The 18,884-nt window shown below is 39.5% G+C and overlaps 1 long non-coding RNA gene across 1 annotated transcript; it reads left to right on the forward strand.

Annotated features, from left to right (window-relative positions):
- The first annotated feature begins 15,901 nt into the window (after positions 1-15,901).
- Positions 15,902-16,550, forward strand: LOC145626867 (uncharacterized). The gene is made up of 3 exons (XR_014111124.1): positions 15,902-15,963; positions 16,035-16,196; positions 16,274-16,550. It is a non-coding gene; the product is annotated as an uncharacterized LOC145626867 (long non-coding RNA).
- The last annotated feature ends 2,334 nt before the right edge of the window (positions 16,551-18,884 follow it).

The following is an 18,884-nucleotide window of genomic DNA, read 5'->3' on the forward strand; positions in this document are numbered from 1 at the left end:
ATGCTTTTCAATATAAGAATCGAGTAGAGGCCAATACGGGCGAATGTGACTCCATGACTCACTTCGTACCATCATCCCCGATCCTCCTTTCGTGGTTCCGAACCATATGGAGTTAGTAATCTCATGGATTATGAATGGGGTGTAACCTTCACGGGTCAATCGTTGTTGCCTTCGTTGTCCCTTATCGTGGTTGCCTTTTTATAATCCGTGAACGGTTTACAAGTTCCTTAAAAACTTGTTGGCGGCTCCCTACTTTATTTGTCCCTAATCGTAATGTCAATTCCCACTTCCTATGAGTGCCAAGCATATTCACAACATGCTTTTAACGTAGGCGCACTTCGAGCGACGCCTACACTCCCGAAAAAGAAAGATGTGAAAAAAGTATCGAAGTTTTGAAGGTGCATGTTGAATGAGCTTAGTCAAATGTAAGGAGTCATGTCCTCGCAATCTTCCCCCCCTTCCTCCTCGCTCTCCTCCACCCGAGGCTGCTTTCCTTGATCCCCAAAGCCCTCGGCCTCTAGGAGCTCGATATGAGTGGAACTGGTCGGGGAGACAAGCTGAGACCCCTGATCATCTATTTCCATGTTGGTGGTGGCTTGGGAGGATCCTTCTCCCCTCTCAGCCATTTTCCTCCTCAACTTTGAGTTCTTCGGGTTCTGAAAGAACAAATCACAAGTGAAATTAGCAAAAAAGCGACATTTCATGAAACCCAACCCCAGAGAAGTGGGCATACCTGGGGAGGGGGAGGAATGCTCATGTTCCCCTTCCTCATGGAGACCTTGACCTTTCCAGCTCGAAAGTTCACCTCCGACATCTTCTTTTGAAATCTCTTTGCCAACTGCTTGAAAGCAACACCTGAAATCATCATTTAAACTAGTTTGTTAGTGAACAACAAGGCTCGGGAGAAATCATAAAAATGAAAAACATATGTAAACAAAAATAAATCATACCACTATCATAGGTGTGGCTCAGGCCCACAACACTCAAAAATCGTTCTTTCCGAAAGTGTTTATCCTTCAGAATCCACATGGTGGGAAGCTTCTCCTTGGACCCTCTTTCCTTATAGGATTGCAACCAAACAGACGTCACGACCTCATCAACTCCCATGGCAGGAACATGTAGTTCAAGCCAACCCTAGGCACACCGCTATGATCTCGGGGAACCCTCCAACCCCCAGCATGGTAAATGAAGAGAAAGGTGTGGTGAAATCCCTTCTGACTCGTGGGTTTAGTGTCTATAGTAAGATAGAACTCCCTATCGTGAAAAGCATACCACCCATGGCTATCTACATTACCTGGGGCCTCCTGGAGCCTATGTGTGTTCCTAAAGGCGGTCATGGTGCAAGGGGCTCTAAGTAGACTACAAGTGGCTATGTACGCGCTTATTGTCAACTAGGAGTTAGGAACAAGCTGAGTTATACTAAGGTTATACTCGATCAATAACTCCTCAACAAAAGGGTGTAGCGGAAATCTCAACCCATTGTCCAAGCATTGCCTATATACAGCTATACACCTAGGGGGAGGGTTATCTACGGTGCTATCACCCCCAAAAGGGGAAATGAGGAAAGGCTCCCTAATATGGTACTCAGTTTGCAAGTGTCTAGTACCCTCAGATAAAGATCTAAGCCAAGTAGTGGAAGGGTGACACATAGAAGGGCTAACTCTCTTAACGGGTGGTTTAAAAGTCATCGGCGCCCCAAGAGAAGCAGAAGTATCATCCTCACTTGACATTGTCACCACTCCGTCAATAAGCAATCTGTTCAAAGAACCTCTAGAAGTCGGTTCACGTGCAAGAGAAACTTCCCAAGGGGAAGGAGGCAAAAAATAATCAAAGCCTAAATCATGCTCGGGGGGTGGGGATGGCACACATGGAAAAGGCACTCCCAAAGGAACAGAAGAATCAACACTACTACCAATTACATTTGATACAAGTACTCCCCCGCCCAGATTTCCTTAGACAAATCATAAGATGAAGGGCGGGGAGAGAGTCAAGGTAATCTTGAGTCACTTGGTCGTTCATGATACATGCATAGCTCAACTCAAGACTACCCCGAGGAATTCTCAATGTGCAAAAAAAAAATACAACAAGCGTACCTCTAAGCCTAACATCATCAATAGCGCAGCCAAGGAACAAGCAAGCATACAAGAAAAAAGTAGCAGATAATTACTAAGCAGGGAAACATGATACTTGGAGAATAAAAACTAAGTATTGAAGGCTCACCAACTAGTTTGAGAGGCTGGAAGGATCTCTCGAAGCAAAATCAAGTGCACCTTGGAGAGAAATACTCCTGAAATGTCAAACAAAAAATTCAAGTGTTAGAATTATCAAAAGAGTCAAGGGTGATGCCTAGTTGATGTACTCTTGCAACATGAACAAGAAATGTCAAGAGTTAAGAAAAATTTTAATTAACTCCAACCCCAACCTCACCTAGGGGTAGTAGGTCGAGCGTGCAGCCACCCTCTCGGCATACCCAATAACCCCTTCGGCCTAGCGCGCTAAGCTCTCGGTCTTCATCTCACTTTACCTCTCAAAAATCACTAAAACAAAAACTCCAAATAATCAAGCATGCATCCCCGAGAATCCTCAAGTCCGAGAGCTAGGCGTAACCAGGCCCTCGGCGCTTCCCTCGCAAGCAACCCCCTTGGCTTGCCTATCACCCGTAGCTTCACCCTCTCGGCGCAACATCAATGCCAAGCTCTCGGCCTCCTTCAACCTTTCATACTTAAAATACACCCCATAGCTCTCTCTCCTACTTGTCTCACCTCACAAAGAATAAAAACCCTTACCCAAAAATGCTTTGGGGTTAAAAGCATATCTCACTTTCTCACCCCGGGGTGGCGCACCATACCCCCGCGACAAACCCAATGACCCCATCAGCCTAGCGCGCTAAGCACTCGACCCTCATCCTGGGTCACACTCCAAAAGCCACTCAAATTAAGAACTAAGTTAATCACCCCACTATGCAATGTCAAAAATCCCATCTCTCTTGTACCTCAGCTAGGGGTAATGCGCTCAGCATACTCAAGCTTCCAGGCCCTCATACCCTCTCGGACAGGGGAGTGACCCGCTCAGCTTATCGTACCCCCTCGGCGCGCCGCACATCCCTCGGCTTCCTAAACACCCTCTCAGCATGCCTCATACCCCTTCGGTCCCACTCCCGTTTCACCCTCTCATTCCTCCCTCACCTCGGGGTAACACAACCCCCTCGGCATCTCCCTATTAAGATCACTTCGCCCAGCTATACTTTCTCAAAACCCATTGAATCCCTCGGGTTTTCTCGCCTTTCTCATGCCTCTTCGCACCCAAAGGCCCTCGTCCTGCGCGCTACACACCCCTTCGGCACGCCAGCCACTCCTTCGGCGCACGAGCACCCCCTCGGCAGGCCATACACTCCCTCGGCACTAAGCCTGAGAAAAACCAGCAGCACGAGCATCACCCAGCCGAGGGCGTAGCAGCGCCCAGCCCGTGCTACAACCCCCCGGCCTGCGCGAGCTCCCTCGGCTTGCTCAGGTAGTGTCCTCAGCCTGCCTATCTCGCATTTCTCACATCAGAGATGCCGAGAGCTAGGGGTCACTTAGCTTCTCGGCATAGCCGGCCCAGCCAAGCCCTCAGCAATCCCTCGGCCTAGCAAACTACCCCCCCCATCTATCACTCCTTAGATCCAGGCCATCCGAATCCCACATAAATTTTCCAAGTATAGAAACAAACGAAAATTCCGGATGAGCACAACCATTTTCAACCCCGAAAATCTGAAGATTAAACACGAAAAATTCAGAAAAATCATCAATTCAAACGAAAATTCCCACCCTAATCGAAATTCATATGCCTTCATAAAACCCAGAAATTTGAAAGTTGTGCTTAATTGACACGGTACACCAACTTTCTCGCAAAGTTAGTGTTTGGGCCCAGTCCATTGTCCTAAGCCCATTGACCTGAAATTACGAAAATACCCCTCCATGGTCCAGCCCATCATTAGTCAGAGCAAAATACGGATTTACCTCTAATCTGTCCAATTAAGTACAACTTCTGCCACCTGAAAGTACATCTATAAATAGCTCTCCAATCATTAATGATGGTAAATTTTTCCTAATTCACTAATCCACTCTCTCTACTTTCTCTCTCTAAAGTACTCTTTCTCTCTCTACTTTCTCTCCCTAGAAAGTACATTCGTTGACTTAAGCATTGGAGGGGCTTTCCCGGGTCACACCCCCAGGGCAGTTAACCTTCTTTCTCTTTTGCAGGCCTAGCTCTCGGACAGCAAGGCATAGCTGAGGGAAATTCGGACATTCATTGGACGTAGCCTTAGGAAATCTTGATTACCCTTACTACCCTAAGACTCCTAAGAGCATTCTGTTTCCAGAAACGATTAGAAAAATTACATAGAATACATCCATAGATAATGTTATTTGTTTTTTAGTCTCGATTCGAATAATCATCAATAACACATAACACAATACTAAAACAAATACCGGATGTGACACATGTCACTTCTTGGTGTTGTTTTCTCCCTCCAAAAACTATTTTCTAAAAATAAATATATTCTAACATTATTTTTCCTTTTATTGATTGGCAGCTTATTTAAGACAATAAAATTTTACCATACGTATACATTTAATTTATATATTATAATAGACACAAATTTTTGTATGTGGCTGGCCACACCGTGTGGCCAACCACAATTTTATTAATTTTTTTTTAAAAAATATCAAAATCTTCTCTCTCTTCTTTTCTTATCTTCTTCTCCAAGCCAAACCATACATCATCAACAACTATATCTCTACTCCACCCATTTTTCTCTCCTCTTTTCTTAGCTTCTTCTTCAAGTCAAACCACACATCACCAACAATCATATCTCTACGTACTCCACCCATTTTCTCTCTCCTCTTTGCCAAATTGTTGTAATTAAAGCCCGAAATTGTAGAAATTGGGTGTCAAATTGCTGTGAAAAATTGTGATTACTTATCCTTAAGATCATCAACAACATTTGAAGTAGTGAAATCGATGAGAACCAAAGAAATATGAGCTTGTTTTCTTCGTGGAATCTTAGATCAAACATTCTACGTCAAAAATTGTAGGGTGCTACTAGTTTGGCCAGGGGTACTTGTAGGATGTTACTGGTTTGGTCAGGGGTTACATGTAGGGTGTTACTGGTTTGGTAAGGGTGTTACTGGTTTGGTCAGGGGTTACTTGTAGGGTGTTACTGGTTTTGGTCAAGGGTTACGTGTAGGGTGTTACTAATTTTGCTCAAGGGTTACTTGTAGGGTATTACTGGTTTGCGGTATGGGGCTTACAAGCAACCCTTGAATAAGTAACAAGTAACCATTGAATAAGTAATTCATACAAGTAACCTTGAAGTAACTCATATAAGTAACCCCTGAATACGTAACTCATACAAGTAACCCTTGAATAAGTAACTCATACAAGTAACCCTTGAATTAACCCATACAAGTAACCCCTGAAAAAAAAAATACAAGTAACCCCTTTAAAAAATATACAAGTAAATCTTGAAAAAAAAAATACAAGTAACCCTGAAGAAAAAAAAATACAACTCTTGAAAAAAAAATACAAATAACCCGTGAATAAGTAATCCATACAAGTAACCCCTGAAAAAAAAATAACGTTATATTGTATCAAATTGAGTTTAACACATAAATCTATAACCATAAGTATGTAACTATATATTATTATATTTAATAAATTATAACAAAGGTGAAACTAGGAATAACATATCTCATCTCTTTTTTAAAAATTTCGCTCCTAAATAATTTATTTATTTGTGTCAAAACTTCTAAGAAAATATTTAATACTATTCAATAATTATTTTTGACGGGTATTCAATAATGTTTCCCTTATTATTATTATATTTGGTAATTACATTATATTTCTACACATTGAATAAGTATACTATTCGTTTTCTTAATACTATGCAATAATATTTTCCTATATATAACTTTGTGACGTAATCTATAAATATTTTATTCGCCGTACATGTAATACTCCCACTATACTAAATTATTTAGTATGATATAATTTTATTTTCATTTTTGTATATATGAATTTCTTATTTTATTTTGCAATTAGATGCTCTTTAGGTTGATATTGATGCTCTCGCTAAGAATTTTATTTTGTTTTTATTTCGCATATAAAGCGGGTAGGTATACCTGGCTCACTTAGTGGCAAGGTGGGATGCTAGGGGTTGTGATGAATTTGTATGTCTAGATTCGTTCTCTCAAAGTTTAATCGTTTTGGCGGAGCTTGACCTTATCTAATAATATCCTTGGCGGTTTTTTCAAATAAAAAAAACAATTAATTAAGAATAGTGCATGTTAAACTAATCATAAATAGTGAAAATTACCGTGCATGGCACGAGACTTAATCTAGTTAAATATAAATTTAGAAAAATACTTATTAATGTAGAACTCAAAACTATTAATAGAGAGAAATAATTTCAATCTAGATTAGGTCATGTGCATTGTGCGTTTTTTTAACTTTCATTTTGTTAATATTTATTTTAGAGGTGATAATTGGGTGGGCCACTGGGCCGACAAAAAAAACCCATTTCTTAGGCCAGGCAGGGTTATGGACCGAAATTTATGTGCCTTAAGCCACCCAAACTAGCTGGGCCGGACCCCAACTAAAATTTCATAAAATCAACCGCATTTCAAAGCTAGCCGTTTTTTTTTTCAAAAGAAATAAAAATAGAGCCGAGCCTGACCTAATTACGAGCCGAAAACCAGCCCAAAATCAGGCCAGGATGGCTCACTTTGATCAACCTAATTTATTTTATAAATATGTTAGGGAGCTCATATTAATTGAATGAGAATATATAGTCTAAGAAAACCAATCATATACCATCAATTACCTCATACTATCTCTGTTCTTTTAAAGTGTTACACTTATCAAATGCTACCTTTTTTTTTCTTTAGTGTTACACTCTCTTTTACGAAGTTACTACATCCCTTTCTTTTTCGTTGTAATAAAGAGGTATTATTTGTAAAAAATTACTTTGTTGCAACTATAAAGAAACGGAGGTAATAATTTTAATAATATTTCTTTAGCTTATTTTAATTTATGGTTCTCACTCAAACCCACTATTTTTTTTTTAATTATTTCTTCTCCTCTCACATGCCTTATTTTTCAATAAAATATTAACTCTACTATCTTCCCAACAACCCCACCTACCTCAACTTATTATATTAGGGTAATACTATATACAACCCTAAGGCTGCATATAAGCATTTAATATACTTCCTTTTTTAGTGTTAAGTTGGGAATTTAATTATTAACAATTCACGAGTAAATCAGTGTAATAAATGTTTAATTATTTTCAATTATTTTCATTTTTAGCTTCTTATATGCAGCTCTTAGGGCTGCATATATCTTTTTCCATTATATTAAAGTCATTCAAATTGACTAAATTATATGCTGACCAAAGTGTAATGGAGGGAGAAAAACATTTTAAATGTGAAAGTTAATGTGAAACAGTGAATAAAAGGGACAGAATATATTAGGTAAGGACCACTAAAATCTACTCATTTAATTTGATTTTTTTCCAATTCGAAGTATATCTTGTTGTTACATAAACTTTGATGATTATAGTCCTTTCTTTTTCGGAAGGGATAGCTGAATTTTTAGCTAATTAACCTAAAGAAGGAAACCAACTAGATACAAATTAGTTCGAAAGGCACTATGTGGCGCATAGAGAACAACACAAGGGCACTCTCAAAGTCTCAATGCCTTAGAGTATAAGAAAATTGTTCCACCATATTACAACATTGAATGATGGAAATCAATTCAAATATTTGTGATTTTGGTGGTAGATAAGAGTCTACGTACTTCTCCTTTTCTCTTAATAACATTTTCATTATTGTTGAAAGTTGACAACTATTTTTGTTCTTTATGGCTAATGGCCTAACGCAACAACGTGTACCATGAAGTAGAAGATTCGAACAAGGGATTAATGTAACCAGCCAATTATAGATTATCATACAACTATATGAGATGATAAATGAAAAAAAAAACCTAGAGTGGTAACTTAATCCCTCTTAGTTTAAAAGTGCATCATTTATTTGGGTTATTGAGAAGAAAGAGAATTAATTAAACATGGAAAAATGAGAGTGTTCATACTTTAGGTGGTTAGAGCTTTCTTCTTAATTACAGTAAATATTAGAATTGATTCTCATCATCTTTCACCTTTTTGGACTCTCTAAAGTCTAAACATAAATACATATGTTGAGAAATATGTCCATGTAATTGAAAACAATACACTTATTAAGATACAACCATTTTAAGTAAGTGATGCACTTATTCATGTATAGAGGGAGTACATAACTACACTTGACGAACAAAATCTTAATTAAATTTTACTACCTCTGTAAAATTTTAATTGCAACAAAGGAATAATTTATGTCTCACAAATAATGCTCCTTTATTAGGCCAATTGACCAGATTAATAAATAAAAACAAAACTTTTGTATACATCTGATGTACAGTAATACTATTGTACATTGAGGTAACTTTTGTTTAATTTAGGGTAACTTTTATACGAGTACATAGAGTTTAAATAACTTTTACTTATATTAGGATAATGTATATTATATAACTAGGTAAATTTTGATCATTTTAAGGTAACTTTGAAGCGGATTTACAATATTTTATTATACATTCAATTTTTTTAAAATGTTTGTCAAATAAAAAAGACCCCTAGTGACAATTTGGTAAAAAAAATAACTCCGACGATAATATGGTAAAAAAAAGTTAACTCCAAGCACCAATTTGGTAAAAAAAATTAGTCTCGGGCAACATTTAGACCAAAATATCTATTTTTTTTTTTTTTTTTGACAAAGTCTTCAAATTCCTAATTCAGTTCGTTATTATATTTTTTTAAATTATTTTTGACATTTAAAAATCTAATTAATATGTCATCTCCTTTTATTTTGCTATATCCCGATATCAAATTTATTTTCAACCTCATTTTTTAAGAAAATTGATAATATGGGGTGGGAAAATTACGTGAAAATTAATATTTAAACAACAATTTTTCTTCAAATTGTTAATTCCGAAAAAGGGGTTGGAGATTTAGGTAAGAAAACCACAAAAAGCGAACTAAATTTAACATTTACGAGTAGTTTGTTGGAATTTTTTGTATAATTTGGGTTAATTGTTTTGACATGATTTTCTTTTTACCAAATTGTCGCTTGGGGTTAGCTTTAATTACCAAATTGTCGCCGGAACTATTTTATTTACCAAATTGTCACTAGGGGGTCTTTTTTATTTACCAATTTGGTCAATTGACCTCCTTTATTAAAACTAAAATTAACAGAGGTAGTATTTTACTAGTATTAATTTTTTTACTCCTTGCATTCTCTTTTTCTGTCCCATTTACAATTTAAGAGATTCTAATGGAACTGAAACCTAATGCTTTAACGGTATTGACATTGTTAATGCTTTAATGGTATTGTTACTTTGTTAGACCATATACTACATAATTATTTTTATTCACTTTAAGGGGCTGAACCTAAATCCGAAGGGATAATAAAAAAGAGAGTGGATAAACGAATGAAGCCAAGAAGCCCATTTGGAATAAAAGATAGATGTTGAAAAGGCCCAAAACAGTAAGGTTAATGATTGAGTAATGGTCGCCAGAGATCTATATGAAAGCGCAATGAAGTAGGGTTCGTTTGGTACCACCATAATTTTTAAAATTATATGATATATGTTATATGATGAATAGAAATTTAGACAAACTTCTTAAAAAACACGATAATATTAAAAACTAACAAAGAAAAGGGAAACACCTTTTTATTTTATTTTTTTTGGAAAAATTGTCACCATTAATTTCAACTTTGTCTTGTCTGCCAATAATAATCCTTACTTTCGATTATTCACCATCACTCCTAACTTTAAACCTTATTAATTTTTATTGCACCGTACCAGCCATCCAACCTAATATTACAAGTTTTAAGACACGTGTCAGCCTATAATTGGCTTAATTTTTTTTAAAAAAAAAAAAACCCAAAAACCACCCATGCCTAGCAGCTGCCACCACACCCAGACCCCACCCCTATCCCAGAAAACACCACACCCCCACCCCCACCCCACTAGAAAATCGGCCCCCATCCTCGAAAGCCCCTCCCTTGCTGTCGGAAAACGGCGCCCAACCCTCCCCCTTGTTTCGAGGGTCGAGGATGGGTGGTGGAGGATGGTCAGTGGTTTTTGGTAGAAGTCAAAGGTTGGCCGATCGTTTTCTGGTGGAATTGAGGGTTGGGGTTAGGGTTCCGGCGAGATTGAGGGTGGTAGTGGTGGTGGAAGTGGATGTGGTTTTTTTTAAAATTTTTTGTTTTTTGTTTTTAAATTTTGAACCAATCAAGTTGCGACACGTGTGCAACTAATCACAAGTCAGTAAAATTTACCTCTTCAACCGGTTTCAAGTCATTTGGGTGCAATAGAAATTAATCCCATATAAAGTTGGGAGTGATAGTGAATAATCAAAAGTAGGGATTATTATTGGCGGACGAGGAAAAGTTAGGATTAATCCGGGCAATTTTTCCTTTATTTATTTATTTTATTTTATTGTTAATTTTATTTTGTTTTTTGTTTTAAAAAATAAAAAGCAAAATAAAATGAAAACGATGTCATACAAGCCCTTACTTTCTAATCATCAATTTATCTATATATCTATCAATACTATACTATATACTAAATTAATCACCGGAGGGGACACTTGGCATAACTTTATGAAAATTTTTCTCTCCAAAATGCTATTTTTTATTTTTTAAATAAATTCTATTAAAAAAATAATAAAATTCTTTTAATAAATTTTATTTGTATATATGTGACACATAAGACTTTATAAGATATACATTAATAAATTTAAATTTCAAAAAAAAAAAAAAGCTATTACATAAGTCATTTAATCTAATTAACTCTAGTTCAATTGACTATTATTATTAATAAATCTAACTTTATAAATTCGTGCATTACACGGTGACTCAAAACTAGTATTATACTAAATAGGGTACACTAGCTCCATGGCTGACCTAAGTTACATGTACACTTCATCCAAGTGTCGTGTCCGTGTCTGTAGGCGTCGCTCGAAGTGCGCCTACGTTAAAAGCATGTTGTGAATATGCTTGGCACTCGTAGGAAGTGGGAATTGACATTACGATTAGGGACAACGATTGGGGACAAATAAAGTAGGGAGCCGCCAACAAGTTTTTAAGGAACTTGTAAACCGTTCACGGATCATAAAAAGGCAACCACGATAAGGGACAACGATAGGCAACAACGATTGACCCGTGAAGGTTACACCCCATTCATAATCCATGAGATTACTAACTCCATATGGTTCGGAACCACGAAAGGAGGATCGGGGATGATGGTACGAAGTGAGTCATGGAGTCACATTCGCCCGTTATTGGCCTCTACTCGATTCTTATATTGAAAAGCATTCCTGTGATCTCAAAGGCATACAAACAAACTATTCAATTCGCTCCAAACTATTATTTAACTAAATTGGTTCAAAATTAATGCACACATAATTCTAAATATTTGGTGATCACTTCAATTAATAATAAGATTAAAAAGGATCCTAAACCGGTTGTCCAAATTATCTTATTAGGTGTGATTTTCAATTACATATTCCCTTTAACATGCAATATAGTGATCAAAATAAATAATAGAATCAATATTAATATAAAAACCAATTTAATCATAATTCCAACAACATAAAAACCGTTAGAAAAAATAACAATGATAAAAAGAGCATGATCCTTACTTTGAATCTGTTTGTTTGCAACTACAAAATAATAAACGAGTTAGTAACTTCAAGGAAATAATAAAACAATAATTAAATTAAATAAGGTTGATTTTGGGGCCAAACCCTCAAACGATTCTACCTTTCACGCCTTGGTTTAAGGACAGAACCTCGAGTAAAATATGGACTCCTTTGAGTGCTTGAAGAAGGAATTTTGAAGTGAAAAGGGTAGGCTAGTGTTTAGGTTAAGAGCATAGAAGAGAGAAAATAAGAATAATAGAATTTTGGTTGCCCCGTACATCAGAAATAAGGGGGTATTTATAGGGAAATGTGTTGAGGGAGCACACGGAACCCTAAAATGATAAAAACCCTGAAAAAGTATCCCGTGACACGGTCAGACTGTACCGTCAGACGATACAAGTTCCCGTGACACGGTCAGTTTTAGAGTGACGCGGGAAATTTTCAGAAAACGGAACGGAAAACGCGTTAAGGGTTTACGCGGAAAGGACACGGAACTCTCCGTGTGACGGCAGACCTCCCGTGTCACGGGAAGTACCACCATCAGACGGGAAGATTTCCCGTGCCACGGTCAGGCTGTACCGTGACACGGTCAGTTCCAGTCCATTTTTCCGTCTAAATTCATTTTTAACCCTAATTTCTTTCGGCTTTTTAAGTGCCGATTGATAATTTCGGGCTTTTTTCTGACTTTATTATTCGGACTAAAATAATAAAATAAAATAAAATATTTGGGCCAAAAATAAATAATAAAATAATAAAATAAAAAGGTTTAGGCTTAAAATTAATTAACAAGTTTGGGCTAAAATTAAAACTATGCTTTTACCAAACACCAAGACTGATCCATGGACCTTTCAAAAATATGAATTTAATAAAATACGATTTTTTAAGCACTCTCGGGATTATATACTAAACCCGACCAATAGTGGCGGTGAAAGGTTATTTATCATCGGGTTTGGTTTCGGGGAGACATTTTTAGGTGTCTACAGAAGCCCCCACTTTGACTGAGTTTGTAGAAACGTCAGTTTCGAAAACGATAGTCAAAGTAGTCGATAGGGACGGAGAATGATTTAAGACGTTCCGCGATCCTAAATCACTCTGTATATGCCGATACCTGTAGAAAAATGTTAATTCCACAGATAAAAGAGTATAGGGATAGAACGCTTATCTGACACCAGTGTATCGGTGACAAATGAGTTCGGTATTTTCCTATGCTTGAAGGAATCCACCGGATGACGTTTGTTGAAATGCTTTCCATGCTTGAGGAAAGCCGACAGATGAGTTTGGTAGCTTTCTAAGCCTGAAGAAACCTACCGGATGACACTTTCCATGCTTGAGGAAAGTCGACGAACGAATTTGGTGTCATTCTATGCTTGAAGAATTCCACCGATAATGCCTTCCATACTTGAGGAAAGCCGACAAAGGAATTTTGTGGTTTTCTATACTTGAAGAAAAATCCACTGATGATGTTTTCCATGCCTGAGGAAAGCCGACTTGGCGGTTTTCTATACTTGAAGAAAAATCCACTGATAACGCTTTCCAAGCCTGAGGAAAGCCGAATTGGCGGTTTTCTATACTTGAAGAAAAATCCACCGATAACGCTTTCCAAGCCTGAGGAAAGCCGACGGTTGATAAGTGTATGGTGGTTCGATTATCCCCGAACGTGGGCCGCAGATAATTCACAATTTTAAGCCGATTATCCGACCATATTAAATGCTTAAAATGCCGAAAAATAGGCTTTGACGCTTGCCAGGAATAAAATGGTAATTTTAGCCCCCCCTTAAACATCAGTTGGGATTTTCCGCGTAACTTTAGCGAAAAATAATCACCCAATAAACTCGGAAAGTCAGCCAAACTAGTCAAAAAGCTAAGAATATTCCCTGACCAGGCTCAGATTTGCCGCGCCACGTCATCAGGTTCCCGTGACACGGTCAGGGATTCCCGTCTGACGGGACTAGTATCCCGTGTCACGGGACACCTATTTTTCTTTTTTTTCTTTTTTTCCTTTTTCGCTGTTTGAATCAGTCAACAGCGGCTCTTTTTGCTCCTTTTTTGTCCTTTTTTGCCTTTAAATCCGCTTGCACCATTTCACCATTTCACATTTTTTCTTGCTTTCACCATTTTAGCTTCTCTCTTCCCAAAAGTTGTCGCGCCACACCTGGGGTTAACCGCCGGTCGTTCGAAACTCGCTGTGACACGGTAACGGCAACCGTGACACGGTTAGTCTCTCTCTTTTTTTTCTTCTCCTTTTTGCTTTGTTGCGGTTGTTTGGCTACTGTACCGCGCCGCTGCTGTTTCGTTGCTGCTTCTGTTTCCGTTCCGGTACTGCCGCCCAGTTCACCGGAGCTCCGTCAAGCTTGAAGGTTGCCGTGACACGGTTACTCTTGGCCGTGACACGGTTAGTCTCACCCGTGTCGCGGCAGTTGCTCTGGTAGCCGGAACACATTTTCAAGTTTTGGAGTTCGAATTTCACCAATTTTGTTGTAATTTCTCGATCTTCTCCTCATTTTCAACCCTTTACAAACATCCATGTAAGCTCCCTTTGATTTTTGCTTTGAATTTGCTTCACATTAACAATTTCATGACAAACCCTAAAAAATCAATTTGGGGGTTTTTGATTTTGAAGCTTTATGTTGAAACTCTTGCCATGATTTTACTTGTATATGTGTACATGTGTGTTTGTGAGAAATTTGATACAAAAATTGCGTGATTTGATGGAGAATTGAGCAAATCACCATTTTTGGGTGCTACTTTGTGAAATAATGTTCATGCTTTGAAATGGTGAAAAAAAAATGGTGGTGAATCTTGTGAAATGACGTGTTGATTCATATTCTGCATATGTACTATATTGTCATGGAGAACATAGTATCATGCGGCTATGAGAACTGTAGTATTAGTTTGTCATGGAGAAACTAAATACCATAATTTTGCCAATTTTTAGCCTTGAGGTAAAAATTTAGCATATAATTCAACAAACAACTAAATAACTTAGGAAATGATGCTAAGTATTCAGATTATTATTGTAAATATGCGACTTGAATTAAATGTTTAGGAAATGATGCTAAACATTTAAATATGCAACTTGAATTAAATGTTTAGGAAATGATGCTAAACATTTAGATTTTAATAAAATTTAGCATATAATTCAATAAACAACTAAATAGCTTAGGAAATGATGCTAAGTATTTAGATATTTAGTTTTTTATTATAAATATGCACCTTAAAAAAAATGTTTAGGAAATGATGCTAAACATTTGGATTTTTATAATAGCATGCCTAGACGACGAGATTGCGACCTTTCTACCCGCGGCCGGCGTCGGGCTTTTTGGGAGGACACTCCCACTGTCCCTGAGGGCGTGGACGACGACGTCTTGGAGTCCGAGCCTCGGACTTCTACGAGTAGGGGTAGGTGGGTTCCACCTCCGTGGACCCCAGACCAGTTGGTTTTCTGCCGTGAAAACCACGTCTCTCACCGCGCACTCTCCGGCATAGTCGATGGCACACTCCGCCAGCATGGTTCCGGGGCCGATGATTTGATCCCTCGACTTTACCAGGTCATTACGGGGGATCCTGCTACGAGCGCCCTATGGGAGTCGTCTGGCTTGGTCGATTTCTACGCGGCGGTTGTAGGGTTTCGCAGCCCCCGGGGTTGCGGCGCGACGGTCGTTCGCGCATTGTTGGAGTATTTCTGGGATACTACCAACACGTTTCACTTTGCTTGGGGGGAGATGACGGTGACCCCCCTGGACTTCAGCATGATCAGCGGGCTGCGCTTTACTGACCGGGCAGTAGGCCAGATGTCTGATCTATCTTGGACATCGGCCGAGGTAGCTGATTTGTTGGGTCCGGTCGTTCAGCACATCAGGACCCGACCTGTGTCTCGAGGTGGTCCTAGGAGTGGACAATCGGAGTCGGCTTCAGTTCTTGCTTACGGCTTCGATATGGAGGATACGACGGCCGAGCAGCGGGTGCGGATCTTCATCTTGATCCTGATCTCTATTACCCTCTCTCCCGACAGGAGTTCACGCGTGCTCCTCTGCTACCTCCCCTCTTTGGCCAGGATTCCCGAGATAGGATCCTACAGCTGGGCCAGTCTTGGGTACGCGGATCTTCTTCTATCTCTGCGTCATAGCTGTCGTCAGCTGAATGACGAGTCCCCGGTCACCATTTACGGCCTGTGGAGAGTCGTAGAGGTGATGATCTTTTCCCTTTTTGTTTCATTTTAACTTGTTCGACTCGTGTACTAAGTATCACTTTGTTGCAGATATGGTTCTACGAGTACTTCCCAGGCTTGGCTCCTCGCCGGCGTCGGGGAGCGGTCCACGACTTTCCTGTCGGGGCCAGCTGGCGCGACCGAGGAGAGTCGCGGGTGGAGTCTGTTCCGGCGCTTCGTGGGCTACTACGCCGTGGCACCTCTTCTGTTGGCGTAAGGATTAGTTTTGTCGTGTCCTTTCCTTCTGATGTTGTTTCCGTTGTTCACGCCTAACTTTTTCTGATTTCCAGGTCCCCATCGATGTCCAGTACCGTCCTTGGGCCGGGATGACTGACCTACCCGAGGCCCTACGTCTTTCAGTGTACCGTACCATCTTGGTTGGTACCGGGCGCTTCGTCTGGTATTTAGGGGAGCGAGTCGTCCGTCAGCATAGCGGCGATCGCTTTGTGGTGCCTTCTTCCCCGCCAGAGTCGATGCTGGACTCCCGCTTGATCAGAGGGTTGATCAACAGGGGAGAGCGCTACACTATTCCGTGGCAGGAGCTCGTTCACATGGAGAGTGACTACGCGCGGGATTTGCTTCCCTCTCTGGCTCCTCCACCCCGTCTTCCCGAAGTATGATTTCTTTTGAGAATCTTCTTTGCTAATCTCTGTTTTAAATAGTCGAATAACTTGATTATTCGATCATATTTTCAGACGACCATTCACCCTGTGGGGAGGATTCAGATTCCTCCTCAGTCTGTCCGCTACCCTGGGCCGATCGGTATCACGGAGGACCATATTGCCGACGCGCCGGAGGGTTACAGACAGGCGCAGGAGTCAGTGCCCGAGGTTTTTGAGCCGGTGAGTTTTCTTCGACGCATTATCCACTCTTTTAATGCTGCTTATTACTGATTTTTCTTTGTTTTATCTTCAGCCTAACCGCCCGGAGGTGATGGGAATCATGAAGCTGGTGGACGCGCTGAAGTATTGCATCATCAAGCTTCGGCGTGGTGCGAGTTGTCGGAGCTCTAGGGACGTCCTTGAGGTATCACTTATTATTTTTTCATTTCTACCATTTGTTTTATTTTGCATCATTGACACCTTTTGATTTTGTGTTTTTCAGGAGCGACGGAGGTCCCGCTCGCGCTCGAGGCCCAGAGGCTCGGACGAGGAGGAGCTTGGTCGTGGTAGACGATCTCCCGAGGCTCACCAGCGTTCTCAGCGAGAGCCGCAGACTACTCAGCCGTTCCAGGAGGCTCAGTGGCAGCAGGGTCAGTCTTCTCAGCGTCCGTCATTTTCACAGCCTCCAGTTCCTGAGTTTGGGTCTCCTTTGGATCCTGGTTCATTCTCGGCCCCATTATCCGGGATTCCTCCACCACTGTCGGGCTTGTTCTCGATTCCGCTGTATGGGACGATGCCTTCGCCGACGATTCCAGTATCTTTGGGACAGTCTACTCCGTTCTCCGGCTGGACGGGTCCTGCTTTGAGCTTGACTACTACTGGGCCTACGGGGACTAGTAGGGACGCTACTCCCCGTACTCGGATGGTCGAGGGACTCTTTGGTTCGCCGTTCCCATATACCCAGGGCGAACCACATGCACAGGGTGGAGACGCGACTGATTCTGATTCTAGAGATTTCTGACCGAGGGTTTTGTATTATGACTCTTTGTACATACTATGATGACACTTGACATATTTATATATTACGACTCTTTGTACATTATTTACAGTTTATACATCTATTATTACGTGTGTTAGTGTGTGTTTGAGACTCTTTGTGTGTGATTGTGTACTTATTAATGACGCGACGAAGAATATAAGTGGAGTACTGGAGGGTACCGACCTTCCCCAAAAGAAAAGAAATAAATACTTAAAATAAAATTTCCCAAAAGAAAAGAAAAGAAATAAAATAAAATGATGAGTAAATAAATATATAAAAAATATTTTCGTAAAAAACAAAACAAATGTAAAGAAATAAAATAAAAATAAAAAGGTGAGAATTTTATTAGAAATATAACTCTCGGAAATAAAATTTTAAAATAAAGATAAAGAAGGTGAGAATTTTATTAGAAATAAAACTCTCAGAAAAGACTAAAAAATAAACGTTAAAGATAAGAAAATATAAAAAATCCGGATAGATATGGAAAAGATGAAAAAATCAGGAGCGTAAAGTGCCGTGACACGGCACTGTTCACCGTGTCACGGAAAAACCTGCCGTGTCACGGCAAAGGTTCCCGTGACACGGTGGAATTTCCCGTGTCACGGGAAGCGTATTATTCAGCGGTTTATTTCACGCGTGCGAAAAGATAAATTCTGGACAGTTCCGAGCGCTTTTGCTATAAAATAAGACCAGATTATTTACGAAACACAAAATAATTTAGAATTTCATATTTCAATAATCATGTCTCAGAATTTTTATAATACATTGCGCGACTGGTCTTATTCTTTGACCAATGCTGAAAAAAGAGAGTTAGGATTATTTCATGTCAGGGGTTTGCTAGCCCTGCAACATGTAGCTATTGAACATGATTTTCTTAGAGCAGCATTAGATTATTGGAGTCCAGAAACGCACTGTTTCAAATTTGATTATGATGAAATATGTCCTCTGCCGGAGGAATTTGGTGCGATATTTGGATTTCCTGCTAGGAATCTTATAGCCATGCCTACCTTACGTGAATATTATTACCAAGACTTTGAACGCCATCTGAATCTAACAGATCCAGATTTAAATAGAATTGTTTGTGGTAATGAAGTAGACTTAGAAAAACTTGCTAACTTATATTTTAATCGCCCTATCTCTGAATCTTATCATGTATATCGTAGAAGGGCGTATATTTTTTGCATGTTTAGCAAGCTACTATTTGCAAACGGTAGGGTAGGACATGCTTGTCTAGCGTCTGTACTTGAGCATGTAGAATCC

The sequence above is a fragment of the Chenopodium album genome, chromosome 4, assembly GCF_948465745.1.
Source record: "Chenopodium album chromosome 4, dcCheAlbu1.1, whole genome shotgun sequence".
NCBI lineage: Eukaryota > Viridiplantae > Streptophyta > Magnoliopsida > Caryophyllales > Amaranthaceae > Chenopodium > Chenopodium album.